The sequence below is a fragment of the Salvelinus alpinus genome, chromosome 6, assembly GCF_045679555.1.
Source record: "Salvelinus alpinus chromosome 6, SLU_Salpinus.1, whole genome shotgun sequence".
Lineage (NCBI taxonomy): Eukaryota > Metazoa > Chordata > Actinopteri > Salmoniformes > Salmonidae > Salvelinus > Salvelinus alpinus.
The window spans coordinates 31305062-31318139 of NC_092091.1; positions in this window are offsets into that span (position 1 = coordinate 31305062).

A 13078-nucleotide genomic window follows, 5' to 3' on the forward strand; every position below is an offset into this window, starting at 1 on the left:
ACTCGTTACCTGTATAAAAGACACCTGTCCACACACTCAATCAAACAGACTCCAACATCTCCACAATGGCCAAGACCAGAGAGCTGTGTAAGGACATCAGGGATAAATTGTAGACCTGTACAAGGCTGGGATGGGCTACAGGACAATAGCCAAGCAGCTTGGTGAGAAGGCAACAACTGTTGGCACAATTATTAGAAAATGGAAGAAGTTCAAGATGACGGTCAATCACCCTCGGTCTGGGGCTCCATGCAAGATCTCACCTCGTGGGGCATCAATGATCATGAGGAATGTGAGGGATCAGCCCAGAACTACACGGCAGGACCTGGTCAATGACCTGAAGAGAGCTGGGACCACAGTCTCAAAGAAAACCATTAGTAACACACTACGCCGTCATGGATTAAAATCCTGCAGCGCACGCAAGGTCCCCCTGCTCAAGCCAGCGCATGTCCAGGCCCGTCTGAAGTTTGCCAATGACCATCTGGATGATCCAGAGGAGGAATGGGAGAAGGTCATGTGGTCTGATGAGACAAAAATATAGCTTTTTGCTCTAAACTCCACTCGCCGTGTTTGGAGGAATAGAAGGATGAGTACAACCCCAAGAACACCATCCCAACCGTGAAGCATGGAGGTGGAAACATCATTCTTTGGGGATGCTTTTCTGCAAAGGGGACAGGACGACTGCACCGTATTGAGGGGAGGATGGATGGGGCCATGTATCGCGAGATCTTGACCAACAACCTCCTTCCCTCAGTAAGAGCATTGAAGATGGGTCGTGGCTGGGTCTTCCAGCATGACAACGACCCGAAACACACAGCCAGGGCAACTAAGGAGTGGCTCCGTAAGAAGCATCTCAAGGTCCTGGAGTGGCCTAGCCAGTCTCCAGACCTGAACCCAATAGAAAATCTTTGGAGGGAGCCGAAAGTCCGTATTGCCCAGCGACAGCCCCGAAACCTGAAGGATCTGGAGAAGGTCTGTATGGAGGAGTGGGCCAAAATCCCTGCTGCAGTGTGTGCAAACCTGGTCAAGAACTACAGGAAACGTATGATCTCTGTAATTGCAAACTAAGGTTTCTGTACCAAATATTCAGTTCTGCTTTTCTGATGTATCAAATACTTATGTCATGCAATAAAATGCAAATTAATTACTTAAAAATCATACAATGTGATTTTCTGGATTTTTGTTTTAGATTCCTTCTCTCACAGTTGAAGTGTACCTATGATAAAAATTACAGACCTCTACATGCTTTGTAAGTAGGAAAACCTGCAAAATTGTCAGTGTATCAAATACTTGTTCTCCCCACTGTATGTTATTTCATAGTTTTGATGTCTTCAATATTGTTCTACAATAAGTGTTCTAAAACTTTTGACCGGTAGTGTATGTGTTTTGGCTTTCAACCTCTGCCATATCGTGGATTCAGAGCTATTGATTCAAATAGAACTCAGAGGGTTTTCTTTAATGGAAGCTTCTCTAATGTCAAACATGTAAAGTGTGGTGTACCGCAGGCCAGCTCAGTGGGCCCTCTACTCTTTTCTATTTTTACCAATGGCCTGCTACTGGCATTAAACAAAGCATGTGTGTCCATGTATGCTGATGATTCAACCATATACGCATCAGCAACCACAGCTATTGAAGTCACTGAAACCCTTAACAAAGAGTTGTAGTCTGTTTTGGAATGGGTGGACAGTAATAAATTTGTCCTGAAAATCTCTAAAACTAAGAGCATTGTATTTGGTACAAATCATTCCCTAAGTTCTAGACCTCAGCTGAATCTGGTAATGAATGGTGTGGCTTTCAAGTTGAGGAGACTAAATTACTTGGTTACCTTAGTTTGTAAACTGTCATGTTCAAAACATATAGATCTAATGGTTGTAAAGATGGGGAGAGATGTGTCCGTAATAAAAATATGCTCTGCTTTTTTGACACCATACTCCACAAAGCAAGTCCTGTGAGCTCTAGTCTTATCTTATCTTGATTATTGTCCAGTCATATGCAGCTGGCCCAGAACAGAGTGGCACATCTTGCTCTTCATTGTAATCAGAGGGCTAATATTACTATGCATGCCAGTCTCTCTTGGCTAAGGGGTGAGGAAAGACTGACTGCATCGCTTCTTGTTTTATAAGAAACATTGTGTTGGGAATTCCAAATTGTTTGCATAGTCAACTTTTTTCACAGTCCCCAGGTACAGAACAAATTCCAGGAAACATACAGTACTATACAGCCCCACGATTGCACGGAACTCCCTTCCATCTCATATCAAATCAAAATCAAATCAAATGTATTTATATAGCCCTTCGTACATCAGGTGATATCTCAAAGTGCTGTACAGAAACCCAGCCTAAAACCACAAACAGCAAGCAATGCAGGTGTAGAAGCACGGTGGCTAGGAAAAACTCCCTGGAAAGGCCAAAACCTAGGAAGAAACCTAGAGAGGAACCAGGCTATGAGGGGTGGCCAGTCCTCTTCTGGCTGTGCCGGGTGGAGATTATAACAGAACATGGCCAAGATGTTCAAATGTTCATAAATGACCAGCATGGTCAGATAATAATAATCACAGTAGTTGTCGAGGGTGCAGCAAGTCAGCACCTCAGGAGTAAATGTCAGTTGGCTTTTCATAGCCGAACATTAAGAGTATCTTTACCGCTCCTGCGGTCTCTAGAGAGTTGAAAACAGCAGGTCTGGGACAGGTAGAACGTCCAGTGAACAGGTCAGGGTTCCATAGCCGCAGGCAGAACAGTTGAAACTGGAGCAGCAGCACGGCCAGGTGGACTGGGGACAGCAAGGAGTCATCATGTCAGGTCGTCCTGAGGCATGGTCCTAGGGCTCAGGTCCTCTGAGAGAGAGAAAGAAAGAGAGAAAGAGAGAATTAGAGAGAGCATACTTAAATTCACACAGGACACCGGATAAGACAGGACAAGTACTCCAGATATAACAAACTGACCCTAGCCCCCCGACACATAAACTAATGCAGCATAAGTACTGGAGGCTGAGACAGGAGGGGTCAGGAGACACTGTGGCCCCATCCGATGATACCCCCGGACAGGGCCAAACAGGAAGGATATAACCCCACCCACTTTGCCAAAGCACAGCCCCCACACCACTAGAGGGAAAGCTTCAACCACCAACTTACCATCCTGAGACAAGGCCGAGTATAGCCCACAAAGATCTCTGCCACGGCACAACCCAAGGGGGGGGGGTGGGGGGGGGGGGGGGGCGCCAACCCAGACAGGAAGATCACGTCAGTGACTCAACCCACTCAAGTGACGCACCCCTCCTAGGGACGGCATGGAAGAGCACCAGTAAGCCAGTGACTCAGCCCCTGTAATAGAGTTAGAGGCAGAGAATCCCAGTGGAGAGAGGGGAACCGGCCAGGCAGAGACAGCAAGGGCGGTTCGTTGCTCCAGTGCCTTTCCGTTCACCTTCACACTCCTGGGCCAGACTACACTCAATCATATGACCCACTGAAGAGATGAGTCTTCAGTAAAGACTTAAAGGTTGAGACCGAGTCTGCGTCTCTCACATGGGTAGGCAGACCATTCCATAAAAATTGAGATCTATAGGAGAAAGCCCTGCCTCCAGTTGTTTGCTTTGAAATTCTAGGGACAATTAGGAGGCCTGCGTCTTGTGACCGTAGCGTACGTGTAGGTATGTACAACAGGACCAACTCGGAAAGATAGGTAGGAGCAAGCCCATGTAACGCTTTGTAGGTTAACAGTAAAACCTTGAAATCAGCCCTTGCCTTAACAGGAAGCCAGTGTAGGGAGGCTAGCACTGGAGTAATATGATCAAATTTTTTGGGTTTTAGTCAGGATTCTAGCAGCCATATTTAACACTAACTGAAGTTAATTTCGTGCTTTATCCGGGTAGCCGGAAAGTAGAGCATTGCAGTAGTCTAACCTAGAAGAAACAAAAGCATGGATACATTTTTCTGCATCATTTTTGGACAGAAAATTTCTGATTTTTTCAATGTTACGTAGATGGAAAAAAGCTGTCCTTGAAACAGTCTTGATATGTTCGTCAAAAGAGAGATCAGGGTCCAGAGTAACGCCGAGATCCTTCACAGTTTTATTTGAGACGACTTTACAACCATCAAGATTATTTGTCAGATTCAACAGAAGATCTCTTTGTTTCTTGGGACCTAGAACAAGCATCTCTGTTTTGTCCGAGTTTAAAAGTAGAAAGTTTGCAGCCATCCACTTCCTTATGTCTGAAACACAGGCTTCTAGCGAGGGCAATTTTGGGGCTTCACCATGTTTCATTGAAATGTACAGCTGTGTGTCATCCGCATAGCAGTGAAAGTTAACATTATGTTTTCGAATGACATCCCCAAGAGGTAAAATATATAGTGAAAACAATAGTGGTCCTAAAACAGAACCTAGAGGAACACTGAAATGTACAGTTGATTTGTCAGAGGACAAACCCTTCACAGAGACAAACTGATATCTTTCCGACAGATAAGATCTAAACCAGGCCAGAACTTGTCCGTGTAGACCAAATTGGGTTTCCAATCTCTCCAAAAGAATGTGGTGATCGATGGTATCAAAGGCAGCACTAAGGTCTAGTAGCACGAGGACAGATGCAGAGCCTCGGTCTGACGCCATTAAAAGGTCATTTACCACCTTCACAAGTATACTGAAGCATTTCGTATACATTGTTTGTCTTCAGGAAGGCAGTGAGTTGCTGTGCAACAGCTTTTTCCCAAAAAAATTGAGAGGAATGGAAGATTCGATATAGGCCAATAGTTTTTTATATTTTCTGGGTCAAGGTTTGGCTTTTTCAAGAGAGGCTTTATTACTGCCACTTTTAGTGAGTTTGGTACACATCCGGTGGATAGAGAACCATTTACCATGTTCAACATAGGAGGGCCAAACACATGAAGCAGCTCTTTAAGTAGTTTAGTTGGAATAGGGTCCAGTATGGAGCTTGAAGGTTCAGAGGCCATGATTATTTTCATCATTGTGTCAAGAGATATAGTACCAAAACACTTAAGTGTCTCTCTTGATCCTAGGTCCTGACAGAGTTGTGCAGACTAAGGACAGCTGAGCTTTGGAGGAATACGCAAGTAAACAGCAAACCTGTTTTCAAAAAGCAAATAAAGCACAACGCCTCTCCCCCATGTGTACTACTTTTTGTGTGCATGTACTGACGTGTATGTGTAACTGATATAGGCACACTACATTATGTTTTTAAATGTATGTAAATTGTCAAAGATTTAGTCTGTAATGTCTTTTTCGTAATGTGTCAGACCCCAGTAAGACTAACTGTCACCATTCCTCTCACCCATCCTCTAACAGACTAATGGGGATCCCAATAAAAATAAAGTTAAAAATGTAATAAAAATTCCATACAGCCCTGTTCCTAGCTCATGTTCTACACCCTATAATGGTGTGATTTATCTGTGTATCACAGAGCCAGAATGTACATTGTCCTCACTCCCCCAGTCCTCTCACCCATCCTCTAATAGAGCTTTATTCCCAGTGCCAGGAGCCAGGAGTGTGATGGAAATTGCTATAAATTAGTGTGCTGGCCACCAGCAAGCAGCGCGTTCAATATTTATACTGTTATCATGTTTATTTGTTTGTCATCCCATTTCTAATTTAGGAATTCCATTTCTGCTGCTATCTGAATTGCATTAGGTGGTTGTTTTATCTTCCCAAGTTAATTACATTCCACCAGCTGAAGTGGCAAATAAGTGCCAAGTGGGTGTTACACAGAGTGGAAGAGGAGAACTCCAGTGGCTATAAGAGTCAGACTGGTTCCCAGATTTGCCCTCTACAAGATCATCAGCAGACTCCATCACTTTCATCTACCATCCTCTGACCAACTCTCTCCACTCAAGCCATGAACTGACCCTCTCCATCTTCGGCGGATGCAGCTTTAAAAGAGTTGGTTGACCTGTCATGATATATTGCTTGTTTGTTTTTTTACTCTTGAAGTGCTTTGAGATTCTATGAAAAGCGCTATAGAAATGAATAAATTATTATTATAATAAATGGAGGTACAGATGTTGGATCTTAATTTTACATATATTGTCACAGCTAAATAATCCTGCAGCAACGGGATTTGAACATGTTATTAGCTGGCCAAAAGTAGGCTACATGAAAAATGCAATACTGTTAATATAACCGTGTGTTGGTTTGGATTTTCAGGGAATTTATGTAAATCACGAAGCTCATCTGCATTTCCTGCGGTGCAGAAAAATTCTCAGTACCAAAAGAGTGATCAAATTAAGATCCTACATCTGTACCTGTTCATTTGCCAAATGTAACAGAAAACTATTGGAGAATTTATTGTGTAAGGGTGGATTGCTGAAGGAGATAATTTGAAGGGCAATTCCAACACTTTTCAACCTCTTATTCATTATCTCCAGCACCATACCAGTGTCTATATCCGCTATATATACAAAAGTATGTGGACACCCCTTCAAATTAATGGATTTGGTTATTTCAGCCACACCCGTTGCAGACAGGTGTATAAAATAGAGCACACAGCCATGCAATCTCCATAGGTAAACATTGGCAGTGGAATGGCCTTACTGAAAAGCTCAGTGACTTTCAACATAGCGCTGTCATAAGATGCCACCTTTCCAACAAGTCAGTTTATCAAATTTCTGCCCTGCTAGAGCTGCCCCGGTCAACTGTAAGTGCTGTTATTCTGTAGTGGAAACGTCTACGAGCAACAACGGCTCAGCCGTGAAGTGGTAGGCCACAAAAGCTCACAGAATGGGACCGCCGAGTGCTAAAGCGCGTGGTGCTTAAAAATAATCTGTCATCGTTTGCAACACTCACTACTGAGTTCCAAACTGCCTCTGGAAGCAACATCAGCACAAGAACTGTTTGTCAGGAGGTTAATGAAATGAGTTTCCATGGCCTAAGATCACTATGCGCAATGCAAAGTGTTGGAGTGGTGTAAAGCTAGCCACCATTGGACTCTGGAGCAGTGGAAACGCGTTCTCTGGAGTGATGAATCACACTTCACTATCTGGTAGTCCAACGGACAAAGCTGGGTTTGGCGGATGCCAGGAGAACTCTACCTGCCCCAATACATAGTGCCAACTGTAAAGTTTGGTGGAGAATAAATAATGGTCTGGGGCTGTTTTTTATGGTTCGGTTTAGGCCCCTTAGTTCCAGTGAAGGGAAATATTAACGCTACAGTATACAAAGACATTCTAGACATTCTTCCAACTTCGTGGCAACAGTTTGGGGAAGGCCCAATCCTGTTTCAGCATGACAATGCCTCCGTGCACAAAGCGAGGTCCATACAGAAATGGTTTGTCGAGATTGGTGTGGAAGAACTTGAGTGGCTTGCACAGAGCCCTGACCTCAACCCCATCAAACACCTTTGGGATGAATTGGAACACAGACTGCGAGCCAGGCCTAATCGCTCAACATTAGTGCCCGACCTCACTAATGATCTTGTGGCTGAATGGAAGCAAGTCCCCGCATCAATGTTCCAACATCGAGTGGAAAGCCTTCCTCCCAGAAGAGTGAAGGCTGTTATAGCAGCAAAGGGGGGACCAAATCCATATTAATGCCCATGATTTTGGAATTAGATGTTCGATGACCCAGTGTCCAGATTCCTTTGGTCATGTAGTGTATGTGAAAACGATACATTTCTATGATCTGTGTAAAAAGTTGAGAAGAAAGATCCCCCCCAAAAATGCTTCTCTGTGACATCACAGAGGTAGGATTAAAAGTTAGAAAAACTATGATGTTCAAAACCTGCAACAAGTTACTAGCTAGAGGGAGGGTATTTTATTGCTCTCCTCATCACTGCAAAGCTCAGTGTTTGAAATTCCCTTTTTTTATGTTTGAACTTTTGATGGTGTCATCAGGTAGAACCTTTTTTTTATGTTCTTCTACAAAACAAAGACATGCACCATTTCACACATGTAGACGTTGGTATTGTGCTGGAGATAATAAAAATGAGGTCGAAAAGTGGTGGAATACAGGAGCATACATGATGAGAATATCACCTTCCATCATTCTGCATTGTCTATTTGATAAATGTGTGTCTTGATTTTCTGAAAAGAATTCCATCCACATTCACACCCACCTTGATACTGTATCTCCTTATTATCTCAACAAATTAAATTCATGTTCAGATTACAAACTGTTTTGTGTATGTCTAGGATTCTTTTTTATACTCTTTGTTATAGAACTGCAGGTGGTAATTTAGTCGTTTTATGTCTATGATTGAATTAATATTTATTCTGTGTATGTCTATCATATATAGCCTTCAAATGCAGGCTTTTTATTACTTGAAGTCCAGCCAACACCTGCTGTCATTTTACCCCTTATGGCAATAAAACCATGAAACTCTTTCAAAAGAGGGGCCCCTGATGAGAGCTATAGATCGTACTCCTGTCCAAGGCCCCTCAACAGCTCCACTAACTCTATCCTGCAATGTCTACTATTAGGGCAAACTCTATCTCCATACTAGAGGGAATTCTAATAGTAGTACCACAGCCCAAATGTTTAAGATTAGGGTTGATTTATGAGGAGATCAAAAAGACAGATAAAAGGAGTTATTGTTACTAGGTTGCTGTTCCATATTCACCTATCCCATAATTGACAGTATCACTGGAGTGAAGTTAATTGATTTCTTGGTTGAATTTCCCACAAGGCCATTGATTAGCTGAATCTCAGCTCTCAGAGGAGAAGCTAATACACTGACACACATGTTCACACACACACATCCAGCATTCATTGACATTCAGCTCTGATCCCAAATCTAATTTGAAAGCTTTTGCCCCAGGATGTGGTGTTGAGTTAGAACGTTTTATCAAGTTAATACAGATGGAGATCTCTTAAAAGTGATCTTTTCGCAAATAAATGAATGTTGGATATTTTTTTGTTAAACCCAACAGATGTTTAATGATTTTTAGTACTACATTTCAATTAACCTCTGCTCTAGTTTAAATTAATCTACACAGACCTTTGCGTCAAATCTGTACTACTCATTTTCTATTGGAAATTACCTCTGTGTTGTATGAATAAATAAGTGCACTATTGAATTAAGGATATCATTTGATAAATGTTCTTCTCAAAATTCAAAGAGCATTTCCCCCAAATTAATGAATTAGCTATTCATTCATTTAAAGTAATCTTGTATGTAGTTCTCTTAGAAAAGTCGATACATTTTGACAGGGAAGTGTAATGTGTTTGCTACTCCACCACTAGTTCTTGAAATTATTCAATTTTCCATCACTAGTGTGAATAATATATTCCTTACTTAAGTTATGTGAAATGTTGTGATATTGCTTTTCACATGTTTATATTTGTCATGAGAACTAGTCTGCGGCAGGTAGCCTAGCGTTTAGAGCATTGGGCCAGTAACCGAAAGGTTGCTGGTTTGAATACCCCAGTCGATAAGGTGAAAAATCATGCTGTGCCCTTGAGCAAGGCACTTAACCCTAATTTGCTCCAGGGCTGCCATATGGGTGACCTTGTAAAACAACACATTTCACTGCACCTATCTATATCCCTATTCACATCCCTGACTCAATGCTTTGTAGAAGGACCTTTGGCAGCGATTACAGCTGTGAGTCTTTCTAGGTAAGTCTCTAAGATTTTACCATTATTCCTTTCAAAATTATTCAAGCTCTGTCAAATTGGTTGTTGATCATTTCTAGACAACCATTTTTAGGTCTTGCCATAGATTTCCAAGGAGATTTAAGTCAAAACTGTAACTCGGCCACTCAGTAACATCCACTGTCTTCTTGGTACTGTAAGCAACTCCAGTGTAGATTTGGCCTTGTGTTTTAGGTTATTGTCCTGTTGAAAGGTTAATTCATTTCCCAGTGTCTGGTGGAAAGCAGACTGAACCAGATTTTCCTCTAGGATTTTGCCTGTGCTGAGCTTCATTCCGGTTATTTTTTATCCCCCAAAAATTCCCCAGTTCATATTGATTACAAGCATACCCATAACAAGATGCAACCACCACTCTGCCTGAAAATATGGAGAGTGGTATTCAGTAATGTGTTGTTTGATTTGCCCCAAATATAACACTTTGTATTCTAGACAAGAAGCTTTGCCACATTTTTTGCAGTTTTACTTTAGTGCCTTGTTGCAAACATGATGCATCTTTTTGAATATGTGTATTCTGTACAGGCTTCCTTCTTTACCCTCTGTCAATTAGGTTAGTATTTTGGACTACAATACCTACAAAGTTGTTGATCCATTCTCAGGTTTCTCCTATCACAGCCATTAAAATCTGTAACTGTTTGAAAGTCATCATTGACCTCATGGTGGAATCCCGGAGTTGTTTCCTTCCTCTCAGTATTTAGGCTTGCAATAACAAAGAGATTGAATACTTATTGACTCAAGACATTTCAGCTTTTCATTTTTTATTAAATCTCAAAACATTTCTAAAATAATTCCACTTTGACATTATGAAATGAAAATCTCTATTTAATCCATTTCAAATTCAGTGTGTAACACAACAAAATGTGGAAAAAGTCCAGGGGTGTGAATAGTTTCTGAAGGCACTGGAACGCAGACTGCTAGCCAGGCCAAATCGCCCAACATAAGTGCCCAAACTCACTAATGCTCTTGTGGCTGAATGGAAGCAAGTGCCCACAGCAATGTTCCTACATCTAGTGGAAAGCCTTCCAGCAGAGTGGAGGCTGTTGTAGCAGCAAATGGGGACCAACTCCATATGAATGCCCATGATTTTAGAATGAGATGTTCGGCGAGCATGTGTCCACATACTTTTGATTATGCCGTTTATATATACAGTTTACAAGTTTGGGGTCACTTAGAAATGCCCTTGTTTTTGAAAGAAAAGCCATTCTTTTTGTCCATTAAAATAACATAAAATTGATCAGAAATACAGTGTCGACATTGTTACTGTTGTAAATGACTATTGTAGCTGGAAACTAGAGGTCGACTGATTATGATTTTTCACCGTGTAACGGCAGCCTTCCCTCTCTTCACGAGAAGAGAGAGTGTAGCAGGGATCGGACCAACACGCAGCGTAGCCAGTGCTCAACATGTTTAATAAAACTAATAAACAGTGAACACTTAACAAATAACAAAATGTGGCAAACCGATACAGTCCTAGCTGGTGCAGAGAAAACACAAAGACAGGAAACAACCACCCACAAAATCCCAACACAAAACAAGCCACCTATATATGATTCTCAATCAGGGACAACGATTGACAGCTGCCTCTGATTGAGAACCATATTAAGCCGAACACAGAAACAGACAAACTAGACACACAACACCCAGCTCACGTCCTGACCAACACTAAAACAAGCAAAACACATAAGAACTATGGTCAGGACGTGACACAACGCCGATACCGATACCGATTATTGGAGGACCAAAAAAAGCCGATACCGATTAATCGGACGATTTTGATATATATATATTTGGAATAATGACAATTGCAACAATACTGAATGAACACTTTAATTTTTACTTAGTATAATACATAAATAAAATAAATTTAGTGTCAAATAAATAATGGAACATGTTCAATTTGGTTTAAATATTGCAAAAACACAGCGTTGGAGAAGAAAGTAAAAGTGGAATATGTTCCATGTAAGAAAGCTAACGTTTAAGTTCCTTGCTCAGAACATGAGAACATATGAAAGCTGGTGGTTCCTTTTAACATGAGTCTTCAATATTCCCAGGTAAGAAGTTTTAGGTTGTAGTTATTATAGGAATTATAGGACTATTTCTCTCTATACCATTTGTATTTCATATACCTTTGACTATTGGATGTTCTTATAGGCACTATAGTATTGCCAGCCTAATCTCGGGAGTTGATATGCTTGAATAGCGCAATGCTTGAAGCACAGCGAAGAGCTGCTGGCAAACGCAGGAAAGTGCTGTTTGAATGAATGCTTACGAGCCTACTGCTGCCCACCACCGTTAAGTCAGACTGCTCTATCAAATATCAAATCATAGACTTAATTATAATATAATAAACACATAGAAATACGAGCCTCAGGTCATTAATATGGTCAAATCCGGAAACTATCATTTAGAAAACAAAACGTTTATTCTTTCAGTGAAATACGGAACCGTTCCGTATTTTATCTAACGGGTGGCATCCCTAAGTCTAAATATTGCTGTTACATTGCACAACCTTCAATGTTATGTCATAATTATGTACAATTCTGGCAAATTAATTACGGTCTTTGTTAATAAGAAGAAATGGTCTTCACACAGTTCGCAACGAGCCAGGCGGCCCAAACTGCTGCATATACCCTGACTGTGTCACGCCCTGACCGTAGAGAGCGTTTTATGTCTCTATTTTGGTTTGGTCAGGGTGTGATTTGGGTGGGCATTCTATGTTAATTTTCTATGTTTTGTATTTCTTTGTGTTTGACCGGGTGTGATTCTCAATCAGAGGCAGCTGTCTATCGTTGTCTATGATTGAGAATCATACTTAGGTAGCTTTTCCCCACCGATGCTTTGCGGGTAGTTATTTTCTGTTTTGTGTTTCTGCACCTGACAGGACTGTTTCGGTTTTCGGTCATTCTCTTTGTTATTTTTGTTATTAGTGTTCAGTTGTAAAAAAAAGCATGAACACTTACCACGCTGCGCTTTTGGCCGATCCTTCTTCAACAGACGATCGTTACACTCTGCTAGCACAGAACGCAAGAGAAGTGACACAATTTCCCTAGTTAAAATAAATTCATGTTAGCAGTATTAACTAAATATGCAGGTTTTAAAAAATATACTTGTGTGTTGACTTTAAGAAAGGCATTGATGTTTATGGTTAGGTATACATTGGTGCAACGACAGTGCTTTTTTCGCGAATGTGCTTGTTAAATCATCACCCATTTGGCGAAGTAGGCTGTGATTCGATGATAAATTAACAGGCACCACAATGATTATATGCAACGCAGGACAAGCTAGATAAACTAGTAATATCATCAACCATGTGTCGTTAACTCGTGATATGTTAAGATTGGTTGTTTTTTATAAGATAAGTTTAATGCTAGCTAGCAACTTACCTTGGCTCCTTGCTGCAATCGCGTAACAGGTGGGCAGCCTGCCATGCAGTCTCCTCGTGGAGTGCATTGTAATCGGCCATAATTGGCATCCAAAAATGCCGATTACCG